Below are 15,196 nucleotides of genomic sequence, written 5' to 3' on the forward strand. Positions count from 1 at the left end.
GCCAAAAAAAAAAAAAAATCAATTCTGGCATCCCCAGAGCTTAACATTTCCTAACTTCTACCACTAATGATTCCAAACTAAATGTGAATATTCTGTCCATAAGATAATTGAATAATAGACTTAGAACTGTAAGAGACCTTTAAAACCATCTAGTCCAACTCTCTTATTTTATGTTACCCTAGCTTCACTACACACACACACACACACACACACACACACACACACACACACACGAGTCTTTATTATTATATTACTGTATCCTTTAAGAGAGAAGGAATAGATTCTTTGGGTTATAATTTAACTATCATTTTAGAGAAATTGTTTTGGCTGGGGAAATACTATGTGAGAGACAGAAAGAAAGGACTAAGAGACTAAGTTAACTATCAAAGAAAAGAGATATTAAATAGATATTGTGAGAACTGAGTTCAGCTCTTATCCTGTAGAAAAGATAGCATAAGAAAAATTCTGGAGAAAAATCTTTTGCACTCATCTTAAGAGATTTATATTTGGACTGTATTACCAGAGTTGTGTAGAAATATGAAATTGCAGCTGATAGTTAGAACTGACTTTGACCATGATCATTCTCACAGTTAATGCATTGTTTTAATTAATTATCTATTATACTGCTAATAAGGTATATATCCAGTAACATTAATGTTTGTTTAAGGTATGTGACAAAGGGATTTGAGAGAGAATGTAGGTGATGAGTGAAAGTTTATGGGAAAGTTTTCTCCAGTTTACTTATAAACTGGAATTGGGTGCTATGAGCTAAATAATTAATGAGAAAGATTGTGCATTTCTATTCACTTATGAAGAAATATCAGAACATATCTCCTGATTGCCTTAGCACCACGGATGAGTATTAATAAGGAATGAAGCAGTGGAATTTAAAGAAAGGGCAATAGAGCTAATATAGACTGCACATGGGTGTCATCCCTAAACATGCTTTATATAGATGAAGAAAAAGGTGCCTGAGGAGAATAAATGACTTGGCCAATCTCATATAGCTAGTAAGCAACAAAGTATGGATTTGAACCCAGGTTGTCTGATTCCAGATCTAGCACTCTTACCCCTCCGTCATGAAGATTCTGATCTTCACATTCTTTGCCTCACAGCCCTCAACAATGTACATCACATCCCTTTACTCAAGTCCTTGGACACTTGACAGTTACTAGCTGTGTGACCCTGAGCAAGTCACTTAACCCTCACTGCCCTGCCAAAAAAAAAGGAAACCGTGTACATCACAAACACCAAGAGGCTAGCTTCTAGCATCAGCGATACACTTTGATGTTCCTTAAGAGAGAGCCCACAGGACACTGAATCAATTATTTCTACATGGTTGCTGCCTCTTCAGTGTCTGTCACTTACCACTTCCTCTGACCACAAGAAACATCACTTAACCTCTGGGCAGCTTAGTATCTTCATCTGTATAATGGAAACACTAATACTTCCACCAGCTTTTCCTACCTTACAGTGATTGTTGTAAGAAAAATGCTTTGAAAACCTCAAGTTCCTATATAATTGTACATTTTTATCACAACTGCCACTGTCGTCATCAATGAAGTTCTTGTTTTTCTTTTTTCTTTTCTTTTTTGTTGTTATAGATGGAGATTAGGTTCCAGAAAGCCCACAGTATGTCTCTAATGAAAAGTAATAGAAAACAGCATTTACTATGCAAATAATGCCTGAAGTTCAAAGTTGGCTCTTGAGAGTGACCCAGATTTTGACATGGAGAAACCTACTTAGCTCAGAAATCAGCAAACTATCAATACTCTCACACAGCCACAGCCTCCCAAGAGCTCTGATTCTTCTCCTAGGGGTAGTCTTTGTTTAAAAAAATAAACCCTCAAGTTCCAAGCACTTTTCAAATTCATCCAAAATGACATTCATAGCTGCCTTCGAATTTGTCAGAAAGCAATTTTCTCCTTAATTTACTTTCACAGGATGCAGACCTTCTTAGATACACACACACACACACACACACACACACACACACACACGCACGCACACACATCTTTTCAGACAGGAGTGAAAATGGAACTTAGATTTCTCCAAAGGTTTTTCTCCCAGCTATTTGGCAAATGCCAAGTATGGTAAGGAACAGACATTACTAAAACCAGTGGGCAAACCAGCAGAACTGGGCAAATTCCTCTTGTGGTTTAACCCAGAATCTTCTATTATAAACTCATCTATTATTTCTTCTCTCCTAAAGGTCTATTAGACACCAAAAGCCTCTGGATTCTTAAGGGCAAATTACATTGCACTAGAATGGTAGAAAGACAAGGGTACAAGGCTTCAGCTGGCCTCTTTGTTTTACTTTGAGAGTGAAGTAGAGGTGGAACAGATGGAAAATAATCTTCTTTGGCTCTGCTTCTACTAAGTAATTTATTGCTATGCAGAGAGATAGGAAAAAATCTGCCTAGAAAAAGATGGCAGACAAGATAGATCAATTTTTGTTGCTAGAAGTGATGTGTCGTTTTCACCTCTTCCTCTTTCTGTTTCCCTTCCTCCCTTTCTGTCTTTCTTCACCCATCCTCCCCACTTCTCTTTCCTTTCTCTGTCTCTGTCTGTCTCTTTTCTCTCTCAGATTCTGCCTCTCTCTCTGTGTGTCTCTGTCTCTATCTCTGTCTCTCTCTCTGTATCTCAGTCTCTCTCTGCCTCTCTCCCTCCCCCTCTCCCTTTACTCAATTCTTTACTTCCTTATTATTTCAGCATTTAATTGAGAAAGATTTTTTTAAAATACTAAAGAGCCAAGAAGAATGACACCAACTCCTATACGGGATTATCCACAACACCATCCTTCTCCCCATACACACACACACACATTCACGTGTATCTACTAACCCAAGGAACCCCATCTTCTTCCTGTTCTAATTCCAGTGTTGTCATGAAACATTAGTGGCTTTTAATTACAGACTTTAATTACAGTGATAGAAATGATTCTGCGGAGAATAGTTGAGCACATGCACTAGCAAACTCAAGCCTTTCCAACTCCAAGCAGAGTTGGCATGTGAAGCTGGGCAGCAAACTGAGATGTGTGGACCCCAGATCTATTTTTACTCTGTACGTTGCACTACATAAGAAAGGAGAGTGGGTGGTAAAAATCTCATTTGCTTCTGGACTGGAGATGAAGAGAAATCAAACTGTCCTTATACAGGAAGGCAAATTGTTGCTTCCTGACCCCAGTGAGAATGATCTGGATGTTCTCTCTGACTATGAGGAGGCAGGGTTTTACATCTAGCCATCCACTCTGATGTGGGAAAAAAGAGGATGGAGGAATGGACGAAGCCAGACTATCGGAAAGACCTTAGTGCATCAAGCCTTTCCTTTTCTTTTTTTTTTCTTTTTTATTTTTTGGTGAGGCAATTGGGGTTAAGTGACTTGCCCAGGGTCACACAGCTAGTAAGTGTTGTGTCTGAGGCTGGATTTGAACTCAGGTCCTTCTGAATCCTGGGTCAGTGCTCTATCCACTGCACCACCTAGCTGCCCCTGCCTTTCCTTTTCTTTCTCAGTGATGCCCTCCCCAGCTACCATTCATTTGTTTTATGTGTTAAGTGTGTGTATATATACACATATATATACATAAATATGTATGTGTGTATATCATTGCCTTACACATAGCAGATCCTTAATATGTTTGCTGATCTAACTTGCTAGAGTGAATTAAACTATTTGTGTATATATATGTATATAATATATGTATTGATCTATAGATATACATGTATTATACATATGTATATAGATAATATATGTGTATACCTTTATATATGTGCTTATTGTCTCTCCCCATTAGAATATAAACTCACTGACAGCAGACACTATTTCTGTTTTGATTCTGAATCCCCATGGCCTAGCATAGTTCCTGACCCATAATAGGTACTTAATAAATATTGGTTGATTGATTTTTTTAAAACACCCTACAATGTCCTAAGCCCTAATTCCCTCCTCAGTGCTTCATAAAAAGCTTCTTTCAAAGCACATCTCAGGTTTTCTCCTATATGTGGCCCTTCCAGACTTCCCCAGTTGTTAGGGATCCCTCATAATAATGATAACAGCTACCATTTATGTAGTAAGTACTTGAAGGTTTGCAAAGTCCTTTACATAGATTATGTCATTTGAAATTTCTTTGTATTTACTGCTTAAGCTTTAGATTTATTTATCTATGTATATGTTGTATCCCCTTATTAGAATTCAAATTCCTTAGAGGTTTGAACTCTCATTTTGGTCTTTGTAAACACCTAGCTCATTGCCTTGTACATAGAAGACCCTTAATATATTTGCTGAACTAAATTGCTGGGTGGAGTGACTTAAATATTGTGAAAAGTATAAATTAAATCTACACAAGAGTAGGAAGCATTTGGAGAGCTCTGAAGGAGGGAATAATGTGGGCTAAATGATGAGGAATTTGGTGGTAATCATATGGTAAAAGTCACATATAGAAAAGATCCCGTTGCTTGGGTGATCGATGGAGATATGTGAAGCAAAGCTGGGGAAGCAAACCAATATACCCCTTTTAAAGGGTCCTAAAAGACTTTTCATTAGTGTTTCCTCCATAACTTGAAGGCCACGATTAAGATAGCTTGTTATATTTCTTCTGTTGATGAGCTGGGGGGTGGCGTGTCTACCCCAAGCGTGTAAAGACTTTCCCCAGCAGAATGGGCGGATGAGCACAATTTGTTCCAACAGCTATTAAAGCAACCGAAGCAAGTGCTGCGGACCTTGGTTAGACATGAAAGACACCGAGGTCATCCGCTGAAATCCAGGCCACAGCCGGTCATCCTGGCTTTTGTCTTGCCCCTGGACTTCAATGACACTGGAAGAGAGTAAGGCTGATGACTTTGTGTATTTCTGCCTCACTTAAATTCAGTTTGTGCCTGAGTTATCCCCCTGTGATTGGTTCTCTTCAAAATGAAGGACAAACAGCAACAAGATATTTCTTGGCCTGTCCTCAGTAATAAGTTATATGGGGGCAGCTAGGTGGCGCAGTGGATAGAGCAGAGGCCCTGGATTCAGGAGGACCTGAGTTCAAATCCGGCCTCAGACACTTAACACTTACTAGCTGTGTGACCCTGGGCAAGTCACTTAACCCCAACTGCCTCACCAAAAAAACAAAAACAAACAAACAAAAAAATAAGTTATTTGTCCTTGTCCACAGCAGGAGCTTAATAAATGCTTGTTGAGTCAAATTCTAGGCTTAACTAGGGGTTTTTGCCTTTTCTATTACTTGATAACACGAAACATCACTGCTGCAGGAAGGCAATGTGCTTGTCCAGCGTCTAAGAGACTCAAAGGCACATAACATTCAAGGATCTATTTTTAGAGGCCTGGCAAGTCACAAATAGAAGATTCAAACCCCTTTGTATCCTCTTATATAATCTATCTATACAGCAAAACAGACAAATAAACGATAAAAGACTGTCGATGACACAGAACTTTCCCTATACTATCCCTTAAAATGCCTTAGGGACCTAGCAAAGGTTTCTGATGATCATCACTAATCCATTGGCTCTTACTTTCCCATCTCAGTTTTAGTAAAACCTGTTAGCTGCCTGTTGATGCTTATGGTGCACCATTTCTTACACCTACAATAAAACTTGAAAAATAGCAATGCAAAAATATAGAAACTTCTGTGTGACCCTCCTGACCCTTCTTACTGACCTATCTTACCAAAACCCCTGGGAAAACCCCAGTGGAAACCGTCACTGAATAAATTCTATTGTCAACTCACCCCATTCCAGGTTCCAAAAACTTTGTGTGTCCCAGGAAAGAAAGTTATGTTTACAAGGTTGAGACTTGATAATTATTTGATTAATTTATCAATTCAGATACTCAATCAAGATAGCTAGGACTCAAATTATCTGGTCCCTGTGTGGGATTCACTGGGAAAAAAAGAGTGAAAAATTCTGCAATTCAGACCCTCAGGAGCATTTGGTTATGACCACTTACAAAAATCTTTACGGAGCAAGGCTCTGGAATTCAATTATGGGAGCTCAGCCAAAAAAGCATTTAGCTCAAGCCTACACATCGTGGGTTAGGATAATCACTTTGAGTCAAGATCAGATCTGACAAAGAGGAAGTTATCTATTAAGGGAAATCACTTGAAGATCTCAGCTGAAGTGCTTGTTAAAAGCCATCATAAACCATGGTGCAAATATTAGTGTTTATTAACATTTTTTATTATCTCAAGATTAAATAGATGGCTTAGTGGGCAATTTATTAATCTGTTCTCAGGCCCCCTGTTTGATTCTAAAGAGTTGGCTTTATAAAATTATGGGAATCAGACCATGCCATGAAGAGAGGGGACTGAGTTGCTCCTTCAGTTGCTTTATAACAAAATCAGCGAATAACAAAATATGTTATTACTAGAATAGGAGACTGTCTTGCAAAACACCAAAGAGGAATGGAAGAACCTTTGGCGAGATTACAAAATTAGGTAGTTTTAAAGCAACAGGGGGAAAAAAGAGGTCGGGGGGAGGGAAGAATATTTATATTTTCTGGTCTGTGGTTCCATGATATGGGTGACATTGCTTTCCTACTTTTCCTATTTGCTTTCTCTTAGAGTTTTCCTTTTTTTTACTGACAAAATTGCTTCTCCTCCTAGCCTTCTCAGAGCTCCCAGCCTTAGTGTTCCCTCCCTCCTCAAAGTTCCTCCTGTATATATGTTGTGTCTCCCTCCTCCCCCTCCCCTCCCTTCCAGTAGAATCACAGTGTCATAGATTTAGAACTGGGAAAGACTTCGGAGCTTATCTAGCCCAAAATGCTCCTTTTACAGATGAGGAAACTGATGCACAGAGCTATTAACGTATTTGCGCACATGTAATAAGATTTCAAACCCAGCTCCTTGGACTTCATATCTTGTCCTCTTTCCATCTGCTGCACTACATTTCTTTTTTGTGTGTATGTGTGAGGCAATTGGGGTTAAGTGACTTGCCCAGGGTCACACAGTTAGTAAGTGTCAAGGGTCTGAGGCCGGATTTGAACTCGGGTGCTCCTGACTCCAGGGCCAGTGTGCTATCCACTGTGCCACATAGCTGCCCCTGCACTACATTTCTTCATGAGATAAGTTCCTTGAAGTCAATGCTTGCTTCATTTTTACCTGTGCATTCCTTGTAGCATCTTCTACGTATTAAAATATTTGATGAGTTCATAGCTCTAGAGCTGAGAGGTATCTCAGAGGCATCTTGTCCAATACTTTCACTGTACAGATGAGGAAACTGAAGGAAAACAAAATAAACTGTCTAAAGTCACACGGTTCATTGGTGTCAGGAGTGGGTTTTGAATCCAGGCCCTTTGACTTCATGGCTAGAGCTCTTTCCACAGCACCATGCTGCCTGACTTCCTAGCATACAGCACGATGTCTATACTCTAGCATGATTTGTCTTCACTGTGGTCTCTTGCCTTTTGGGCTCTCCATGTAGAAAGTGGAGCCCTGGGCAGAAACGATATCTAACAGGTATCAGAGCCACAGCAAGGACTGGGCTGGCCATCTGGGAAATGTTCTTTCAGCCCTCCATAGAGGTTACTAGCTGGCTGACCCCACCCCTGACCCTGACCCTGACCCAGCTCATCCCACATAGTGAGCATTCTCTATCTGCTGGGTCCACTTAATTTTAGATCCTCCTGAAGGCCCAGTGATCAGGGCTTTAGGATAGCTGGCAGGGTAATTATCAGGCCCAATCATTACAGCCCTAGAAAGGGAAGCTATGAAAGTGAATTTGCAAAGCCAGTTTCTGTGCAGACATGAGGGATAATTGAACTCATTGAACAAGTATCTCCTCCTCTTTGCATTTCCCCCTGTGCTTTACTTGATGAGCTTTCCACTGAAGGACCTTTTGAGGTTTTGTCATCCTCCTTGCACATTCTCAGCTGGGTTTTGGCTCCAGATCAATAGCTTCTGGCAACAGGGTAAGCAGCCCATTTGCAGGAGGCATCCCCTAGGGGATGATGGGGGAGGATAATAGACACTCCTCACTGCCTGCCACTGTCCCTAGCACTGCTCAGAGCAAATTTAGCATCATTTATCTCTATGTATCCAGGGAGGCATTTTGGCAAAGAAAAGGTACAAGAACTGGATAGGAAACTTCCCTATATTGGTGGGGTTACTTCTGTCCCAGCTGCCCAACATTTTCCAAATATCATCAGCATCTTGCAATTTATGTTCCCCTCAAGGGTCCAGAGGTCAGGCTTTGTCTACATGCAGCTACTGGATAAACCATTTCATCTGAACTGACTGATGACTTCAAATAACAGAATCACCAAACTACAGCTAAGAGGAAACTTAGCAGCCATCTAGCTCAACGCCTTCATTTTGTGGATAAAGAAACTGAGGCCCAGGGGGCAGCTAGGTGGCACAGTGAATAAAGCACCGGCCCTGGATTCAGGACTCCCTGAGTTCAAATCCAGTCTTAGACACTTGACACTTAACTAGCTGTGTGACCCTGGGCAAGTCACTTAACCCTCATTGCCCTGCAAAAAAAAAGAAAAAGAAAAAAAAAAGAAACTGAGGCCCAGAAAGGTGAAGGTCTTACTGAGGAGAAAGCGGCAGCTACTCAGAGTGTGGGGCTGACCTGAAGGCTACCCTCTCACCTCTTCCCTTCATGTTTATCTGCAGAGAGAGGTTAATGGGGCACAGTGAAGGAATTTTCCCCTAAGGCTAAAGAGGACCATATTCTAGCCCACCATCTTCTCAGTGATATGTCTGGAAAGTAAGTTTACTCCTTTGTGCTTGTGAACCAGTTGAAGAATAATGGACATTCCTGCTCAGCTTTTGAGCACGGTGAGAGTGAAGACATGAATGTTGGTGATCTGCAGATGGCAGCAGTTGGAGAAGGTGAGAACAGTGCCTGACTGTGAGGCAACCCAGGGACCTAGAGAGAGCCAGACAACCAGGGGCCATGCAGGGAGCTGGGCTTGCAGATTAGATGTGTAGAAATGAGCAGGGGAAGCAGGCAAACCCAGATGTAGACAGACACTGCCCTTCACTGAATTCTTCAGTCTTAAGACTATGTAGGCGTACCCTTCAGCTACAGAAAGGGACAGAACCCAAGTCTGTTCTTTCGGAGTTGTGATTTTAGAGGGCCTTGTGGTTGAATCCTAAACTATATTGGGGGAATAGAAAAAGGGGAAGTAGAAGGACATTCCTCTCATTCGGGAGTGTGGCTGACATTGGTTTTATTAAAGTAATAAAAGTAATTAACATTTATTTTGTTGTTGTTGTTGTTGTGCACTCCTGTCCGACTCTTCATGATTCCATGGACCATTGCATGTCAGGCCCTTCTATCCTCTGCTGTCTCCTGAAGTCTGGCCAAGTTCATGTTCATTGCTTCCCTGACACTATCCATATCATCCTCTGCCATCCCCTTCTCCCTTTGCTTTCAATCTTTCCCAACATCAGGGTCTTTTCTATTCAATGTTGTTCTTTGCCTAGGTCTATCACTATACTGGGCAGCTGAAAACTTGGGCTGGATTTGACTTTAGAAGTTCCCAGTTTTCATATTGAGTAGAGGCAAAAAAAAAGCCTATGTAGGCAAATTTCCATTTAAAAAAAGTCCTACATTCCAGCCTGAATCCACAGGAATCCACTGAAGGGGTTCTTCAGGCTTTCAATCCAAGGAGTCACTTGAACAACTTGTTTTGACTGATAGCCTCCTCCCCAACCTGAATTGACTAAGTTGTTTAATGAGACTAAGTGATCAATTAAGTAAAATTGTTTTTGTGTGGAAGCATTATGTGAGTCAAGAGCAATGCTACAAAGAAAGGAAGTACCTAATATGCAGACTCAAGGGAAAAAATAGAAAAATGTATATCTGCTTGGAAACCCAGTTCAGCTCACCACTCAAACTCCTGCCCCTCCCAACCCATATCCCTACTCTGCCTTAATGTCATTTATTGAGGTGACCTTAAAAATAACAATAAAATTGTCTATTCTATCCCCTCAACAACCTTGGAAGATAGGTGCTATCTCTATTTTACAAATGAAGAAACTGAGACAGACAAGGGTTAAGTGACTTGTCTGGGGTCACACAGCTAAGTAAATATCTTTGACTGTATTTGAACTCAGATCTTCCTAACTGTATATCCAGCACTCATCTCCTCTTCACCACCTAGCTACCATAGGGGAACCAACCCCTTCTCTCAACCTTAAACACATCTACCCTGTTCCAGTTTTAGAATCATGGGAGGATAGAGTCATTGAATCATAGCATATTAGAGTAGGAAGGGTGTAGGGTATTCAGGGAAGACTAGTATCTCTGGAATGAGGACTGTAGAGGTCTTTTTTTTTTTTTTTTTTAGTGAGGCAATTGGGGTTAAGTGACTTGCCTGGGGTCACACAGATAGTAAGTGTTAAGTGTCTGAGGCCGGATTTGAACTCAGGTCCTCCTGACTCCAGGGCCAGTGCTCTATCCACTGCGCCACCCAGCTGCCCCTGTAGAGGTCTTTTAAGATATGCTTTCCACTTTTTGTGTTCACCCGATCACCCCACTCTCACCTGTGGCTCTTAGAAGCTGTAGCATGTGCAGTGGCCACACCCCAATAAATCATTTCAGCAGATAGGCTTAACCAGGTTGAGGGTAACCAAGGAACCTCAAATCCTTCGATGAGTTGGGCAGGTATCTACCCCGAATACGTGAAGACTTCCCCCAGAAGATAAGAATGACTTATTCCACTGTCCATAGAGCTGGCTGCAGCAGGCACTAAGGGGAGCTTAGAGCTTGGTTGGATATCAAAGATGTCAAGATCATCCATTGTTGTTCATCTTAACTTTTGTCTTGCCACTGGACACCAGTGACTCTGGAGGAGAGAGTGAGGTCAATGACTCTGGGCTAATATGCCTCACTTAAATCCAATTTATGCTTGAATCAAAAGACATCATCCATACCATCTCTCCATTTTTACCTACCTCAGAAACCTGTGGAGACAGGAAAGTAACTAAGCAATAGGTGCAGATACACCAGGAGCTATAGTCACAACCCTGAACACAGGCAGCCCAGGCCATGGGGTTGTCTTCTCACTGAACTGAAGCAGCATTGGGATTTGGCAGCCCCCTGGGTATCTGAGCAGTCTTTTTTTAATGGGCCACACTGCTCACCTTCTGGTATAAGGAACAGGCCAGAAAAGGTGTCATAAAAATTGCCTGCTTCACCCAACATAACCGTGGTTGGCTTACTGTGGCAGGTGGGGATCCTAACCTGTGGTCAAAACACACAAAAAATATATAAAAACTTTTGTTAAGATGATTCCAGTATATGGAAAGTGTGCACACTTATGGACAACATGAAATGTAGTAGACCTGAAAAACAAATAGCTCTTGTTGTGAGAGAACTCAGCAGGTATTGCAGTCAAATAAGTTGGTTTTGAAATAAAAACAAATCTAGTAGACAGGCTTGCATGCCTACCAAAAGGAACGGATAACAGGCTCATGGCAATGAAATTGCCACTTTCAGGAAAGTACCATGCCACTATCATCAGTGCATATGCTCCCACGATGATGAACCCTAATGAGGTCAAAGAAAAAATTTATGAAAACCTGGAGACCTTCATCACTAATGTGCTGAAAGAAGCCACGCTTATAATTCTGCGTGACTTTAACACCAGATTAGACACAGACTATCAGACACCATAAGAAATTATTGGGAGGAATGGAGTTGGAAACAGCAATAGCAACAGTCATTTACTACTGAAGACTTTTGTGTCTCATGACCTTCTCATCACCAACACTGTCTTCTATCTACCTAGACATGATAAAACTTCATGGATGCACCCTCACAGCACACATTGACACTATGTCATTCTAAAGGAAAAGAAACAGGATGAGAAAATGATGAAGGCAATGTGTAGTGAGTGCAGAGTACTGGACTGATCATAGATTTATCCTCTCTAAGCTAAACATTCTCATTCAACAAATGCCACAGCCCCAAGGCAAGATGACTAACAGAAGATATTGTCAGCAGATTAGAGCATTTCTCCAAATATAAACAGTTCATTGCTACCTTGGATGGAAAGCTGCTCCAACAGACAGTTGGCAACAGTGGAGCAGAAAACGAGTAGGCAGCTTTCAGAGATTTGGTTCATCTGGTTCATTTGATTCATTTGGGCCAGAACACACAAACATCAAGATTGGTTTGACAAAAATGAAATTCAGAAGCTGCTAAACAAAAAAACGAGAACTCCATAGGCTTTACTAGCAGGACAGTTTTTCTGTCTATAAGAATCATACAAAAACTGACCGAAATCTTCTGGGTTATATGGCAAGAGGAAGTTATCCCCAGTAATTCAGGTATGCCTTTATTGTCCATCTCTATAAAGGAAAATTAAATAGGTTGTTCTGTGACAATTGCAGGGGTGGAACACATCTCTCTCTTAGTCATTGCCAACAAAATTCTTGTCAGAGACCTCCTTAATAAGCTGATCCTTTACTTGGAAGATGGTCATCTATCCTAGAGCCAGTGTAGCTTCAGAAAGAGCCAAGGAATGGTTGATGTGGTGTTTGCTGCCTGACAACTTCAGGAGAAATGGCAGGAGCAGAACAGAGGTCTGTATGCAAAATTCATCCATCTGACCAAGGCCTTTGATACTGGCAGTCATGAGGACTTGCGGAAGATTATGGCAAAGTTTGGTTGCCCAGAGAAGTTCATCAGTTTTATGGCAGCATGTTTGCATGGGTTCTGGATAATGAACAATGTTTTCCTAGTCACCAGTGGAGTGACACAGGGCAGTATTCTCACTCCCATACTTTTTAGCATGATGCTTTCAGCAATGTTGTCCAACACCTTCAACAAGGACAAAAACAGCATCAAGGTCAGCTTTCACATTGAAGATAAATTATGTAACTTGAAATATAAGCCAAGACTAAAGTGGAGAGTTTGGTACATGATTTTTTTGTTCACAGATGATTGTACACTCAATGCGGCCTCTGAGACTGAAATGCAGCAGACTATGTATTGAATCGGCCACTTGTCCTAATTTTGGTCTGACAATTTACACCAAGAAAACAGAGGTTCTCCACCAGCTAGCACTGCATCATCCATACACAAAACCATCAGTTACAGCAAACAGAGCAATTTTGAAAGCTGTAAATAAGTTTGCTTACCTTGGCAGTATACTTTCCAGGAATGTCTACATAGATGATGAAGCTGATGCATGCATTGCCAGAGCTAGCTCAGTGCTTGGGAGGCTCTAAAGGAAAGTCTGAGAGAAAAGAGGCATTAGAATGTCTTACAAAATGAAGGTCTGCATTGTTGTATTCCTGTGAAACCTGGAGAGTCTACCAGCGCTATGCTAGGAAATTGAATCACTTCCATTTGAATTATCTTAGGAAAATTCTGAAGATCACCTGGCAAGATAAGGTACCAAACACTGAAGTCCTTTCTTTTCTTTTCTTTTTCTTTTCTTTCTTGTGGGGCAATGAGGATTAAGTGACTTGCCCAAGGTCACACAGCTAGTAAGTGTCAAGTGTTTGAGGTCTTATTTGAACTCAGGTCCTCCTGAATGCAGGGCCGGTGCTTTATCCACTGCACCACCTAGCTGCCCCTGATGTTCTTTCTTGAGCTGAAGTGACAAGCATTCAAATTCTACTTGCAGGGAGTGCAACTGAGATGGACTGGCCACATTGTTCAAATGCCAAAAGCACGTTTCCCTAAAAGACTATTTAATGAAGAATTCACACAAGGCAAGCACTCACATGGAGATCAGAAGAAATGATACAAGGACACTCTCAAGGGCTCTCTAAAGAACTTTGGAATTGATTGTGTTATGGGATTGACACTGGTAAAGGACCACCCAGCAAGGCATGTCTGCATCAAGGGAGGGACTGTACTCTACGAGCAAAGCAGAATTGCAGTAGCTCAAAAGAAATGTGAGATGCACAAATTGAGAGACATCATCTCCACTTCAAATGTTTATATGGACTATTTGTGCACAATCTGTGGTAGAGCTTTCCAAGCCCATGATGGTCTGATCAGCCACAGCTGGACACACATACTTTGACCCCAACATAGTGATATCATTTTGGTCTTCTTCAAGGACAAAGGTCAGCCACCAACCAATCAGAGTTGGAAGGGAAGAGACCAAGCCCAGGCCAACACCAGGACTAAGCCGAGCCCTTTATCTGTCGAAGAAAGAAATATAAATTCGGCAAGGGGAATAAACCTCCATTACAGGGAAGCAGAAAAGAAAGGGGAGGGTTAGAATGATGAAGAAAAGGAGATGACTACTTAAGCAATAGTGTTAAGGAGGGAGGGAACTAAATAAAGACAAAAGGTATGTTGTAAGACTACCCCTTCCAGCAGAGGATTCTGGGAAGATGGTGAAATAAGGCAGGAAACTACCTGGCTCTCCCAAATTCCCTCACAAATAATTTTAAATAATGCCTCAAAGTGAACTTTAGAGTAGCAGAAAAAATTAAAGGTTGAGGTAAAGCAATTGTCTCACCTAAGACAAATTGGGAGGATATTAGGAGAAGTTTGACCTGGCAGGGTTGTTGGTCTGGCCTGATTGAAACACAGACACTTAGGGGAAGATGCCACTGAAGCAAGAAACAGCAAGCCCCGCAGGGTAACCACATTGGGGGCACCCTCAGCTTCAAAAACTTTCACACTGCAGACAGTGTGAGGGGGTAAGATAGCTGAGCAAGGGCAATTGCATGTGACTGAAACAACTAAACAACAAATGTGTCAGATACTTTACTAAGTGCTCAAGATATAAAAAGAGGCAAAAAATAGTCCATGCCTTCAAGGAGCCTAAAATTAATGGGAATGACAACATGCAACCTTCATGACCCATTTGGGGTTTTCTTGGCAGAGATACTGTAGTAGTTTGCCATTTTCTTCTCCAGCTCATTTTACAGATGAGGAAACTGAGGCAAACAGGGCTAAGTGACTTGCCCAGGGTCACACAGCTAATAAGTGTCTGAGGCCAGATTTGCATTCAGGAAGAAGAGTCTTTCTAACTCCAGCCCCAGCATTTTATTCACTGATTCACCTAGCTATACAAACAAGCTATATACAGGATAAATAGGAAATAATTACCAAAGAAAAAAAACATTATCATTAAAAGGAGGTAGGGAAGATTTCCCATAAAAAAATGGGATTTTAGCTGGAACCTAAAGGAAGACAGGGAAGTCAGTAAGTAGAGTGGAATGGAGGACACTAGATTGAAAAGTGCATGGTGGGGAGTAAGATATAAGAAGACTGGGAAG

The sequence above is a fragment of the Dromiciops gliroides genome, chromosome 3 (assembly GCF_019393635.1).
Source record: "Dromiciops gliroides isolate mDroGli1 chromosome 3, mDroGli1.pri, whole genome shotgun sequence".
In the NCBI taxonomy this organism is placed as follows: Eukaryota; Metazoa; Chordata; class Mammalia; order Microbiotheria; family Microbiotheriidae; genus Dromiciops; species Dromiciops gliroides.